Source organism: Papaver somniferum, chromosome 1 (genome assembly GCF_003573695.1).
Source record: "Papaver somniferum cultivar HN1 chromosome 1, ASM357369v1, whole genome shotgun sequence".
Taxonomy (NCBI): domain Eukaryota; kingdom Viridiplantae; phylum Streptophyta; class Magnoliopsida; order Ranunculales; family Papaveraceae; genus Papaver; species Papaver somniferum.
In genome coordinates, this window is record NC_039358.1 from 229,301,566 (window position 1) to 229,315,060 (window position 13,495).

The 13,495-nt window shown below is 37.1% G+C and overlaps 1 pseudogene; it reads left to right on the plus strand.

Annotated features, from left to right (window-relative positions):
• Positions 1-10,194: 10,194 nt before the first annotated feature.
• On the plus strand, positions 10,195-13,273 carry LOC113271724 (annotated as a pseudogene).
• Positions 13,274-13,495: the final 222 nt, after the last annotated feature.

The following is a 13,495-nucleotide window of genomic DNA, read 5'->3' on the forward strand; positions in this document are numbered from 1 at the left end:
ATTAAGGAGAGGTTTGTGTTTGCATGGACATATGAATATCGTAATTTCAAGAACGAGGCGACAAGCATTGCGGAGGGGTCTCATGGTCGACTAAAGAAAATACTAATTGGTAGTCAAAATGGAGTTGTGTCGATCCAAGAAGCAATCCATGAATTCACCAATCGTGATCTCGTAAAGATTAGGAAATGTATGCAATTTAGTGTACACCAATTCCCGATGGAACATATTAAGGAAAAATTGCTTCTAAGGGGAGTTGTTCATAAAGTTTCAAGATGGGAAATAAATCGCATGATGAAACAATTGAAGTTATATAAAACTTATGATGACGAGAATACGGTTTGTGTTTGCAAGGATATGATAGGTATTGGACTCCCGTGTCGTCATAAGTTGGGTAGGTATGTTGAAGTGATTGGCATCAATGATATTCATCCATTTTGGAAGCAATTAAATTTCACTCCGAACACCCCGGTAGTTGATGGTCCGTCTTTCTTGGAGTCGGAATTGTGTGCACGAATAGCCGAGCGTTACGCTACATCAAACGGCACCAAAAAGCAAATATTGATGCATAATTTGGAGGAAGCCCTTCACCCTTGTTTAAGGGAGGTTGATGAACCTATTAAGCAAAAGAACACCGGTAGGCCGAACACCGAAGTGTCGAGGACCATCCAAAGAACAAAGTTGAAGGAGTATTTGTCTAATAAAAGAATATTGTCTAGGCACGAGCATTCGGAAGCCGAATTTGAAGATGAGCCGGAACCTAAGAAAAGAGGTCGTCCAAGAAATGATCAAAGTGGACCAACCACCCGACAAGTAAGGCCAAAGATCTCTACAGATCCTTCTCAAGTAAGTCAACCCAATGTTGTCGAAGAAGTTGTTGAGCAAATGAACGCCTCGCAACAAACCCAACCAATGGAAATTCTTACTATAAAAGAGGACAAAGGTACTCTTCGTTGCCCTAGAGATCTTAATGGAAGACCAAATCGATCCACATATACAATATACAAAGAGTATTTGGAACAACTCCCTCCACTTATCATTCCATTTGTTTTGTCGACCGACGAGGTTGATGGGGATGGAAATTGTGGGTTTCACGTTGCTAAGGAACAAATGGGTTACTTTAGAGAGGCGGATATCGAAGATGTCACCCAATTCCAATATTTAAGAAATAAGATGGCGGTACAACTAGTGAAGGACAAGGGTTTTTATATGGAGATGATGAGGCGAGGAGATAGATACGACAAAGAACAAGAGTTCAAAGACTTAGTTGCGCGTGTGAAGTGCCGAAAGGGATTGAAGACAATCGGATCCAAGTATTGGATGATAATGCCTAAATTTGGATATCTCCTAGCGGACATTTTGAATTGCGTGGTACATTTCTTTGTTCCTCCTATGTATGGACTTAGCATGACGTTTGCACCCACAAGAACGGCTTGCGACGAGTCGGTTAAAGATAGAAGAATCGTAATGGCATTTGTGAATGAAATGCATTTTATTGGTTTAAGAGTAAAGAAAGATTGTCCGTTACCTCCGTTGAGTAAGTGGCACGATTACTTCTCGATGAACCATTGCAAGGATTGGGTGAAACAATATGAGTCCAACATGGTTGATTGGGATCGCGTTATGGAAAACAACTTTCCCGCTGAGTTACTCGAATTGATCCCCTCGGATGATGACGATGTTTGATCTTTTTTTTTTTCGAACATGTAATTTGTACAAGTTTTTTGGAAACTTTTTTGTGAAGATATATGATTTAATCAGTCGCAAAAAATACAATGTTGTCTCCCGAATGCAGGAATCGGGCTCTTTGATACATGTTTTGATTCCGAATATTATAATATGTTGGTAATGATACATGTTTTGATTCTGAATATTATAATCGGTAGAACTCTTAAATATCTATCTACCGATTTGGTGGGTATTTCGAAGCACGGATATAATTTTTTTTTAAACTATGTAATCGGAACAACAATATTATAACACTTCAATCCGATTAATCATATTCGGAAATTCCATATTTTATCAAACCGCCGATTAATATTAAAAATTTGAATTTACAGCAGTCAAACATCACATGTTATTCTTTTTTCCCAGTCCGAGATGCAACAATCAACGCGGCTTCGAAATGTAGAAACGACTCTCCTCTCCACTTGGAATAAGCATCTTGTGCCGCAAACCTGTCGTCTATGTGCCTAGCAAGAATACGGTTGTACTCGGTGCACAATTTTATAACATGGTGCACCCTTGAAGAAACATGGGATGGTTCATAATTGTGGCGTGACTTCTTGTACTTACCAACAAAAGGACCCAATGAAACGTTAATCCAAAATATACGATCGTCCTGCTGTTCTTTGGGTAGATCTTTCACAATGTAATAATTTTTTATCCATTCGGTCTCTTCCTCAACTTGTTTTAATCTTTCTCTTTGATGGAATTGTTCTTGACCTCGCTTCTTAGCCTTGATTTCCTCTTCCTCCTCCTTCGTTGCCACTGATAGACACATTTTTGTGTCTAATTTGATCTCAATACTATATATTGTTGGCACTCGATTTTGTACTAATTTTGTTATTTTATGTATTTGTAGGTATTTTTTGGAAATAAACATTTTTGGAAAATTCTGCTCGAAAAGTTGATTTTGTCACCCGGAGGACAAGTGTTGTTCGGACTCTCGATTTTGGATAAGGGGTAACCTAATTACTAAGGGGCACCCCCAGGTCACCCCAAGGCAGCTGCTGTTCGCACCCAAGTTCTGGTTAGGGGGAGGACATCTTCTTCCCAAATTCAAAAAAACAAAATTGGCGGGAAAAAATTGTTATCAACTGGCAGATTTAGGGTTGGAAGTTTGGACGGGATTAAAGGAGATTCAATGGCCCAAATTAAATGGGTTTGTTCCTAGGGCCTAGATAGAGCTGGTATGGGTGTTGGATTCGGTCAAAATTGGTTAGATAACCGGTGGTAATCAAATCAGGGAAGATATTCTAAAATAAGAAAAATATTCTATTCTTGGAATTCTTGGATGGAAGAGACGTGCATGGGTTGATTTTATTGGCTGGAAACAATCCCTACAGCTCAAGGATGACGCGTGAGAAGAGATAAAACATGGAACAATCCGTAACAAATCAGAGAATTAAAGAAAAAAATATCGGGAATATTTTCATTCACTGCCGAGTAATGGGAAGATTTTTTGGATTAATGGAGGAGATTCAATGGTTCAATTACGTATAAATATGTTCCTAATGTGCTACAGAGAGGCTGTCGAGAGTTGGGAGAAGATAGGAGAGCCACAGACGCAGAAATCAAGAGTTGATCAAACTCTGTTTCTGCTGCTGCTGCTGATGAAGAACACCAAGAACGCGAAGAACGGACTAGCGGAAGCAGTCGTTTATCAACAGTGAAAGAGACTCACAGGCGTGGGTCGTAGCGTTTCAGCTACAACAGCACTTCAGCTCTGTCGTTTATTTTGGACGCCTTCTGTTGGTCGCAGAATCCTGTTTTAGAACATTTACTTATCTTTCTCTTCATTGTAAAACACTTTTGAGCATCAATGAAATATTTTGAGAGGTTTTTCACCATGATGAGCTAAACCCAACACTGGGACGACGGAGGAGACCGTGTTTCATCCATGTGGTAATTTAAATTAATTCTTTATTTACTTTTTGCACCAATTTTAATTGAAATAAGATTTTAAATTAATTACTTGTGATTTCATTTGATGGAGTATGCTTAGTCCTAGGGATTTTTGATATTCCATGCTTAAGAAATACAAGTAATATTTTATAAAATCTATCTTGGCAATAAACTAGAGTTAATATTTGTTTTGTTTTGAACTATAATCGCCTAGAATTAAATTCTGAACCACTTGAAAATGAAAAATGGCCGAATCTTTAGTCCCAGTAACTCTCTACCAATTTGTCAATATTTTTGTATATAAATTTTATAAATCTAAAAATCCATTACCTTCACAAGTTCGAGTTTGAACGATACCCCTTATCATCATTACTACAACCACCAAAAATCTTTTATCAGCCACTAACGATGGTTTAATTTTTTTGGGTTGTTTGTTCCTTTTTTGTATTTCTTCTTCCATTGTTGCAATTGATGTAGTTGTTCGCTTGCATCTTCGAAGTATGTTGTCGATTGATGATGGACTTGCCATTGACAATGTTTTTCATTCTGATTTTTTACTCAATAATAACTGAGAGGGGTTACCCTCCTTATATGGATTAGAGTTCCAACGACTCTAATTTTTGAAAATATGGTCGTTGAGGTTTCTGAAAATATGGCCGTTGAGGTTTCTGAAAATATGGCCGTTGAGGTTTCGTATCAATGATGCACTACAATGATGCACTACAATCGGTTGCTAACGATACACGTATTTCCTCCGAAAAGGACATTCGATAGGGAACTTAAATTTTTATCTACCGATTAGGTTGGTATTTCTAAACACGACTATATTATTCGGAAGCTAATTTTTTTTTGTAAAGTCCCGAATGTACGATGGCCCAAAAATCAGAATTTGGGAAAAACTGATACTTTTCAAATTTTGAACTTGCAATAATCGGAAGTCAACTCAGTTACCCAAACTTCCGAATATGGGTTTTCTAACCTTCTATATTGTCCCTTGGAACCACCTAGAGCCATGTCATGGTTTGTTTTGAACTTGTAATATTCGGAGGCTAATTTTTTTTTGTAAAGTCCCGAATGTACGATGGCCCAAAAATCAGAATTTGGGAAAAAATGATACTTTTCAAATTTTGAACTTGCAATAATCGGAAGTCAACTCAGTTACCCAAACTTCCGAATATGGGTTGTCTAACCTTCTATATTGGCTCTTGTAAAGTCCCGAATGTACATCACAAATCATTGTCATTTATCTGCTCTTCTTTACTTTACGATCGTGACTACCTCCCAGTCCTGCACGACCACGAGTTTGAGCACCTTCAGTTGGAGAAGCTTCAGTTGGAGCACCTTCAACGCTCGATGAAGCTCGAGTTCTTTTACCCGTCTTTGATACTGCCACCTTGGGTGGATGCCTCTTCGTGACTTTCTCCCAAAACTGGGAAGCATAATCTTCGTTATCCATATTATCAACTAGGTCTCTAGCCTCTTTGATCTTCTCAGCTGGCATGGGATCTCCGCTCTTCAGGCTTGCAGTTAACATTTGGAAACACGCTTGAACCTATTCACCAGTTTTTTATACGTAATGACATAACATCAAACGGTAATTACCTAAGATTTATAAGACTAATATAAAATGAACAAAAATATAAGAACACGCACCAGTATCTCATAACCAGCTGGTTTTTCTTTGATGATACAATTATAACTTGAACCCGCCGCAGTAGTGTTGGATTTGATTTCACGGATAACCAAAGGATGTGATACGTTGTTATACCAACTCATATAGTCTGGAGAATTTTCATCACCTCGGGTGGTTCGTCTACCAGTGTTGATAATGAAGTCATTCCTCTTATCCCAGTTATCAAGAACAGTAGGTGGGCCTGTATGAACAATCGTGAGATTGTCACCACTAGAAGAGAACAACTCCAACTCCAATTTGTAGTAATCCCCCATTTTCTCCACAGGTTGATGTTGTATATACCCGTGTTTTCGCATCACCCTAGAGGGTTTATACATCACATATCCTGTGGGGTGCCACAATGGTCCAAAATAAAGGGACAAGTCCGACCGAACATTTATATGCCCACTGGCTCGATCTTCCTTGTATGGATCAAAGCATACGTCTGAGGCCTTCAATTGGTCCAAAATCTCCCTCATGCGAATCAACTGCTGCTCTTTTGTCCTAGAACGGTTGTCTTCAAATATATATTTTGTTCCTCTAGGAGTACCTTTGCACCACCCCGGGTTCTCTCCGGCCAACTTCAGGATAGGGAAGTGGTAATAGATCCATGCCTATATACATAAGAAACCAAGTTTTAGTAAATAGATTGTGTATATTCGGTAGTAATTTCCAAACATTATTTCCGATTATATATAATCGGAAATAAAACTAAGTACCTATCCACCGAATAACCAACATTCGGAAATAGATATGGATCATTTCCTAACGAATATGCGTCATTTGGAGTTCAGTAACCTATAGTTTTTCTGTCCTGTATATTCGGTTCTAATATCAAAAGTATATTTCCGATTATATATAATCGGAAAAAAAAATAAGTACCTAGCCACCGAATAACCAACATTCGGAACAAGAGATGGATCATTTCGTACCGAATATGCGTCATTTGGAGTTCAGTAACCTATAATACTTTGGCCTATATATTCGGCAGTAACTCCCCAAGACTAAACTCCGATTCCAAACAATCGGAAGTAAAACTAAGTAACATGTTCCTGAATATGCATAGTTTGGAGTTATGAATATGCATTATACGTATTGTCTACCTAATAACTATAGAGTGAGTTATAGAGTTAAAGAAAAAACCTGCAATAGAGCCACGTTCCCGACAACTTGGCAGGTTCCTAGCCTCGAAGCCTTTCTCAACTCTTCCATCAAGAATGCTAGGCATGTCGTGCCCCAAGAATAGTCACCGACTTCATGGAGAGGATCCAAAAGTTGTATAAGGTTGGCGTCGATCTGGTTGCCAGAAGTATTGGGGATATGACACATCCCAATACACAAAGGAGATATGCGGTGGAAGCGTGGTTCACTTGCTCATCAGTTAACGTTCCATTCTTTTCCTTCTCCAAGGTGCCTCGGAACATATTCATCAAAGCTGTAATGTTGATCTATCTTGTTGTGTAACTTGTATGCCTCCTAAACTCTGCTGTTGTTGTCTCTTCATCCTAACCTAAGCACTTTTTAGTGAGAGCATAAAGTTGTGCCCAACTTAACTGCTTTGTGTAGTTAAACTTCATAGTTGTGCCTTGGTCGGGAAGGTTAAGAGTCTGCACAACATTATCCGGGGTAATCGTCATCTCCCTAAACGGCATATGGAAAGTATCGGTCTCAGGATACATTCTCTCCACGAACACCGATATGGCCACACGATCATGTTCCAACAATGAATTCTCGGCGGCATTAGCTAACCCCGAGTTGGCAACAATTGACTTGAACCTTTCACATTCACCGGATAAAGGCCACGCAAGCATTTTTGTTGGTGCGGCGGTAGGTTTGAGTAGACGGACCGCATCTTGATGATCCTATTAAAGTACATAAAAAAATCCTTAATACAAATATTACGATATAACACATAGACAACACATTATTAAAAAATAGTAATTTTATTACCTCGGTTTCGTATATTTCTCTGGCCCATGAGTCTTTGTATCCAAATAGCAATTTTCCTCCATCTGCCGGTAGCCCAAGGATTGTGCCTGCTGGAATACCCTTCTTCTTCAAGTGCTGAGGGACAAGATGTGATACTTTCTTAGCAATATCCTTCTTTACACCTTCTTTTCCTTTTTTGGCTTTTTGGGTACCACTTGGTTGTCCTTCTTCTTCTACTCTTGGCACTGGATCAACTGGTTCAATTTCATGGTGGGGTGTAACTTGTGGAGCAGTTGTTCTGCACTTTGTTGAGCAGCTTGTTCAACACTTGGTTGCACCCCTTGTTCACTGCCTTGTTGTTCTACACTTTGTTCAGCACTTGGTTGCACTCCTTGTTGACTGCTTTGTTCTTGTAAGCTTTGTTGAGCACTTGAATTATCCTTGGCACTCCTTTCCCTCCTAGCACTAGCTGTCACTTTCTTTCTCCTTTCTCGACTTTGTCTAAACAACAATGAAAGGAACAATATTTACAAACTATACAATCGGAAGACAAAGTATGGAAATATAACCCGAATGTACACATTCGGACGTAAGAAGACACATATTGTTCCCGAATACAAAACAATCGAAAGCTAACTAAACATATTTACAACCGAATATGCATCAATTGGAGTTCACAAGCTCTAAATTTTTCATCCTACACAATCGGAAGACAAAGTACATAACTATAACCCGAATGAACAAATTCGGAAGTAAGAAGACACATATTTTTCCCGAATGAAAAACAATCGGAATATATTTAAACATGTTTACAACGGAATATTCATCAACTGGAGTTCAGAAACTCTAAAATTTTATCCTACACAATCGGAGGTATAAAACATTATATTGTCTTCTGAATAAATACTAGCCCCAAAATGGGATTTTTTCTATATCAGAAATTTTGAGATTTTTTCAATATATATATATTCGGTAGTGAGTGTACTTCCTAATACTGTGTGTCTACTTAAATATATTCGGGAGCCAAAAAATTCATTAAACTACCGATTATTACCAGTTTGTATCTAGGAAGATACGGCCAACAATATTCAGCCGATAACCATCAAATATTTCTCCCGAATACTGTCGATGTTCTTGAGAAATGAAGAACACGACTATATTCGGAAGTAAATAAGCATGAATATCTCCCGAATCTGGATAAATAACCGAAAACCCTAGAATTTGTTTTTCTCGATTCGTCGAATTAAAGCGAAATAAACCCCAAAAATGATAGATTCTTACCTAATTGGGGCCAGTTGAAGTTGACGAAGTGTTTGACTATCGGAATCGCCACCACCGACTACATCGACGGGTACTTCTTCTTCGCGTTCTTCTTCATTTGAAGCAACAATTTCTTTATTTCTTGCTAAAATCCCAATCTTTGGATCGATACCCCGAGCAACGTTTTTGGTTCTAGGTCTGTGGGTTTCATTTCCCTTATCCATTGTTTTATAAACGAATCGACGATGTTTTGATTTTACGATTCGCGGCGATGTTTCGGTTGAACACAAGAATCAGGGAAAGTTTTTTTTTCTTCCACAATCGGAAGATAATATGAAACTGGAAGAAGAAGAGTTGAAATGAGTAGAATTTTTTTTGATTTGGCTTTTATACAGTTTTACCAGAAGGGCATTTATGTAACTTTAATATCATATAGGGTACCCCTTAACTAGAGTCTTTGGCTGGGTATAAATTGATGGCCCCTAAATCCTTTCGGGTGGCCCCTAAAAACGCGAGGCTTCTAAAAAAAATATTATCTTTTTATGAAGTTATCTATTTTTATTTTTATTTCTGACTTGTGAAATTAACTTCTGCTTTTGGAGAAGTAAAAACACTTCTAATTTTTTTTCTAAAGTTTCCTAATCTATTCATGCCTAAAACTCACCACTAACTTTAAGAGTTATGTAGTTTCAAGTTCGCAGATATGCTTTGCAACTATATTTATTCATAAACAAATTCTTTACTACGTCCTTTCTCCCGAGTATAAAAGACATAAAAATTCTAAACAAATTGTGTGGATAAATCACACCAAAACCGTCCAGACATATCAAAAGTAAAAGCAGGATCCCCTATTTTCCAATAGGAGGCGGGACCCACGTTTAATGTATCTGGACGGTTTGGGTGTGGTTCATCTACACAGTCCGTTCATAATCACTCACAATATTAAACTTGTTAAAACATGCGCATGAGGATGTGTGTTAATTTTTTTTTAAGTAGTCATAATTTCCCCAATATGTGTGCAATAACCAATTTATGCAATTAAAATGGCATGAAGGGAGTAAATTTTTGTGAAGCAAAATGTTTTTACTTCTAACTTATAAAATTGACTTCTGCTTCTGGGATCCAAACAATTTAGTCTTTTTATCTAGCTATCATTCGAATTTTTCAACAAAAAATACCAAAACATTGCACAATTTAACATCTAAACTAAAATTTCAGCAGAAAGAACAAAAAAAGAAGAAAAAAAAAAGTTTCTTCTTTGCTATCTCACTCTAAGGCTGAAAGACTATTAAACTGAGAGAACATTGGTTCCGGGAAATTTATAATCATCATCATCGGATATATTTTCATAGGCACGGACAGAACTAAGTATCCATATATTTGACCGTGTATAGTACTTATTCGCAATTTTTAGTTTCTCCGTTTACTCCTATCTCCCGTTGGAAGGTATTAGTTTAACAAAATAGCACTCGTCATCCCCTTTATTATTTTATACTTACATAGTAAAAAATATCCTACTATAATTATACAGTATTTTATATGTTAATAATGTTTAGTGTTCATATGATTTAGTGCTTTTGCAACTCCTATATAAGGAGAGGAAGAATGGAAGATGAAAATCAGACAAACACTGATCTCACCAACTAAAGTAACTCCAAAGTTTCGATATATAGAAAGCAGGGGAAATACACGAAGCAAATTTAGGATATATGGAAATTCACGGTGCCTTAGTTGACCATGTAATTTAACTACTTACTCCTTCTTCATTAGACATAGTACTACAGAATATAAAATATACAGCGCACTTGATTATTCTCTAATAGCAGTATGTTAGTTGATTCACAATTCTTTTATTCCTTCACAGATTCAGGTCGAAGAGAATTTGCATGCGAGAACAGTAATCCTAAATAGGCCTCACAAGTTAAATGCCTTGTCATCTCTAATGGTAAATGTTATGTTTTAATTGAACTTCGAAGTTTATATTCAACGTCTAAGTATCATGGAGTTCCCATTATGATTATTATGATTATCTTATTATACAAGTTAAATTTATGGAAAGTTATGTCATTTTTTGTCGTTTGAATTTGAAACATTCGGAGTTTGTTCTTTGTTCTTTGATAGAATGATAGTTTGATTTGTAATTTGAATTAATCTATCCTTTGGTTAGTTTATACTGTACTGTAGTAAACCCTTTGGATGCACACATGCTTGTTCTTGCTTGAGTCATGCACCATGGAACAAATTCAATAAAACCACCCTTAGACCTTCGTTATGAAATAAAAATTAATCAAATTTGAATGAATAGCGGAACAAATCATCTTCGCTGGAGGGAAGCACATATATTTTTACATTTATATATATTGCTCACTTTGCTGGATTGTTAGGTATCTCGACTACATAAAATTTTCATAGCTTGCGAGAAGGATCCCAAAGTCAAGTTTGTGACTCTGAGGGTACGTACAATATCATACCAATTAATTGTCGTATTGCTATTTATTCTCTGGTACCTTCTTACGTATTTACCAAAGTTTGCTTGATGGATTTCTCTATTGTTATACAAAGTTTTCTCTAGCTTTGAGTTTGGTATGTTAACCCAATTCGTAACTATCCTTGATCACCAGGACTTGTGACCTTTTCAATTTGTACTAAATTAAATGGTTTCAGGGTATAGGAAAAGCTTTTTGTGTGGGTGGGGATGTCAGACAAACGGTCCTGGATAGCACTGGAGGTAATGGTTCAATTTTAGGTTGTGGTCGTTCTCTCATTTTTTTACTTAGTGTACTCACTAACTCGAAGTAATGGCTCTTTTTGAAATTCACATTTCATCTACCAGATTGGAAATTAGGTGCAATATTCTTGTGGAACTTGTACACCTTAGTTTACAGAGTTGCGACATTCAATAAACCCCAGGTATATAACTCATTTGTACACAGTATTTTATGAACTTATCCTATAACTCTACGTTCAGTTAATTTGATTGGTTTTTTTCATACATCTTGTTAAATTAACAAACAAAAGGTTTCGATCCTCAATGGAATGGTTATGGGAGCTGGATGTGGAATTTCCATTCATGGTAGATTTCGCGTGGTGACCGAGAAAACGGTATATTATTGAATTGTAAACTAGAAGGCTTACTGAGTATACTCAGAATAGTTAGTACGTATGAATTTCTCTCCCATAGACGAGAACATTTCATTTCATGTGCGGTTATTTTTCTCCAGGTTTTTGCAATGCCAGAAGCTGGAATTGGAATGGTCCCAGATGTAGGGTCTTCTTTTTTTCTATCTAGACTCCCTGGCTTCTTTGGTATAGAGAACTAAACTTCATTGTTTTTCCATTCGCGATGGGATATGATTAAAATTTGTACAAATTGCTGTTTTAGCTATAAAAATCGCATTTGCGTTAATTAACAAGTATCTTTCACCAGGAGAATACCTCGGTCTTACTGGTGCAAGGTTGGATGGAGCTGAAATGCTTGCATGTGGCCTTGCAACTCACTTTATATTGTATGATCCTCATCTATCATCAGCTAACGATATACCTAACTTATTATTTAAGCATCAAACTTCTAATCTGATACTTATGAAATTTGAACCTGCTTACCATCTGCGAGAAGAAACTAAATTTGCTAGAAGAAGCACTAAGTAAGCTGAACACAGGTGATCCAGTTGTAATCTCGGAAGTTATTGACCAGTTTTCAGAGCAACCTCCTTTAAAACAGAAGAGTGCTTATCATAGGTAAGTCTAATCTAATATGAGTTTGTATTTACCTATTCAATCTATAAGTTCCCCTGCAATATGTGAAGATTCATGCATCAAAAATAAATAAATGTGGAGATTCAAGTATCAGAATTTTACCTGCAGGCAAGACATCATTTACAGATGCTTTTCACAAAGGACAGTCGACGACGTTATCTCAGCCCTTGTAAGTTTGAAACATATAATATATACTGCGTCATTGAAACAACTCATTCTCTTACTTGTTGTTAATATTTTTGAGATTATTTCCGAAGTTCTTGAGCCTTGTAAGTATTTCTTCTACTATTTTATGATTCTTTTTTTTTTGTTGATCTACACTATTTTATGGTTGGGATATTTGGTGTTTGGTACTCAGGTTGGGTTTGGTCTAACATTTGTTCACCCTTTGTGTTTGGTCTAAAGATCCCGTTGACTAGTTATATGATGACTTGTCTTATTATTTGACTCGGTTTATTTGTTTCAATTGTGTATTTTAGGAGACTGAGTCTGTGAAAGAAGGAGATGCTTGGATTTCTGAAGCTCTTCACTTAATGAAAAAAGCATCACCGCTTATTCTTAAAGTTTTTCTAAAATTGGTAAAAACTGCTATATTTTTTCTTTTGTTTGTCATTCTCTTATGGAGATATCCTTTTAACCTGTGACGTCATGCCCTAACACAGCAGTTTTGATCTACAGATCAGAGGAGGGAGACTACAAGGTCTCCGTCAGTGCCTCGCCCAAGAATACAGAATTGCAAGCCGTGGTTTCCATGTTGGCCAAGATTCGTTCGAGGTCTCTAAACAATATTTTAATTAATTGTAATTAGTTAGTATCGGATTCTTGCAAAAAGTTATATCTAAGCAAAACACTCTCAATGCAGGGTTGCCGGGATAACTTGGTGCGTAAAGACCATACTCCAAAGGTTAGAGCTCGTTTCCGATGAACTGGTGGACCAGTACTTCTCAAAGGTGGATGATGATGAATGGGAAGATCTAATCCTACGTACCAGTAAGGTCCAACTCGTCAGCCTCTATAGTGGCAAAGCTCTAAGGATTTCCTAGGATTACATCTAGTATTGTGCTAGCATTTCTATGCAGAGCCTTGAAGACCTTTAAGTTTATGTTTGCTGTGGCTGAATGTAATAAAAGATTTTAAAGGAAGACCGTTGTAAACTTGTAATAAAGCTCTGATATGGTAATAAAAGTTGGACACTAATCAAATGAACACCCAATGAAAAGCGGAAAATCTTTTCTGCCTTAAGTAAAATAATTC